Consider the following 2,171-nt stretch of genomic DNA (forward strand, 5'->3'; position numbering starts at 1 on the left):
CTTCTCACTTTTTGAGACACATTTTCTTGAAACAAAATGCGTCTGTGCTGCCGTTCAAATGAATTTTGAAACACTACAAACTTTGACACCAACATTGGAGAAGGGTACACAGCACCAGCATCACAAGACAAAGTGTCCAAACTTGTCTCTAAAGTATACAACAGTTTTCGGCAATCAGCACAGCAGATGTTGTAGATTAGAGCTTACATTTCTGATGACCACATAGCAGTGGGAGTTAGGCGGGCACAGGTGTTGGTCTCTTGAATTTTAGCACGCCGATCAAAGCTGGCAGGGGTATCCCCACGAACTAGAGACAGTTAAACACACTGTACATTTGCCTCAGTTGTCAATAAACACTCACTTAGATCAGATATAAACTAGGTAGATGTACGCTAGACCACGTCTCGCGTAACAGGCTTCGCGATATCTCACTAAACACTGTAAACGCTGCGACGCGCCTGGCATACATCTACCTAGGCCTGCGGCGCTGACACCCGAGTCGGGAAGTGCAAAATGTACACAAAGTTACGGGCCTCCGGCCCGTCAACTTCGACTAAGCATGCAGGATTGCACATTTTTTCGCTTATTTTCATCAAAAACTCCCTCTGGCGCCTAAACTGTTTAAGATAAAGCCAAACGGACGAAATATGGTACCCACTAGAAAATTGTAAAAAATATTTTTAAAAAACGTCATTAGTGAGACCTGTGGTATTTGATTTTTTAAAAACTCATTTTTTGAGCTAGAACGCTTTTCTTCGGACTTGATCTTTCTTTTTATGACACAAAACGACCCTGAAAATCCCAGGTCGCTAGCTCAATTCGTTCTCGAGTTATCGTGCGTACAGACAGACACACAAACACACACACAGACAGACGCGAAACTTTTTGATCATCACTGAAGTAATAGGCTTCTCTAATCGCTCAGCTAAAAAGGAGCCATCGTCAAGACAATTTTTGTCAGAACTGAGCAGTGTGGAGAATCTGCTGATCATACATGTTTTCATGGCAGCAGTAAACTGCCCACATGTTAGATCTTGAGCTAGATCCTCCACACTGCCGAACTAAACAAAAAAAGTTTTCTATGGCATCCTGATTTAAGTTTCTAGGCCTAAGAATTTTTGTTTTGACAAGAGAATCTTTGTTGGCTGAGCGATTAGCGAAGCCTATTACTCCGTCTGGTCGGAAAAAACTTTTTCTGTCTGTCTGTCTGTCTGTCTGTGTGTGTGTCTGTCTGTCCGCACGATAACTCGAGAACGGATTGAGTGAGCGACCTGGGATTTTTAGGGTCGTTTTGTGTCATAAAAAGACAGATCGAGGTCGAAGATGAGCATTCTGGATCAAAAATTGGATTTAATAAAAATCAAAAACCACAGGTCTCAAAAATGACTGTTTTTAAAAATATTTTTTTTCTGGTTTCCTAGGGGGTAACTCATCAAAGTAGAGCCCTTTGGGCGACAATTTTGTCCGTTTTGCTCTAGGTCCAACCATTTAGACGCTAGAGGGTATTTTTGACGAAAATAAGCGAAAAAATGTACAACCATGCATGCTTAGTCTAAGTGACGGGGTTGGCGGGCCGGAGGCCCGAATCTTTGAGTACATTTTTGCTCTACCCGACTCGGGTGTCAGCGCCGCAGGCCAAGGTAGATGTATGCCAGGCGCGTCGCAGCGTAACAGTGTTTCGTGAGATATCGCGAAGCCTGTTACGCGGGACGTGGTCTGGCGTACATCTACCTTGTTTATCTTGAACCACAACACTTTAAAAGAAGAAATGTTCTGCACCCAACCGCTAACACATGGAGGGACATGGCGCACACCATCCTTTTTTCTGTTAAAAGTCCAGCTTTTCAAGATGGACAGAACTGAGTCCCACTTTTCCCAATGGGGAGACTCAGCAGAAATGTTGACTCTGAATGGTGCAGGTTTTTCATGACTTCACTCCTGTGGACCATTACACAAATCAAAGCACATATTAATGTCATCACACAACTGAGCGAATGATTCACAGTTTTTCAACTTGGCACCATCACTTATCGTCACAATAGCTCTAATTGGCTGATTGGCTGAGCGATTAGCGAAGCCCATTACTCCACTGACCGGAAAAGTTTCATTCTGTTTGTTTGTTTGTTTGTCTGTATGTCTGTCCGCACGATAACTCGAGAAAGAATTGAGAT

The sequence above is a fragment of the Frankliniella occidentalis genome, unplaced genomic scaffold (assembly GCF_000697945.3).
Source record: "Frankliniella occidentalis isolate FOCC.00 unplaced genomic scaffold, Focc_3.1 Scaffold12, whole genome shotgun sequence".
Taxonomy (NCBI): Eukaryota; Metazoa; Arthropoda; class Insecta; order Thysanoptera; family Thripidae; genus Frankliniella; species Frankliniella occidentalis.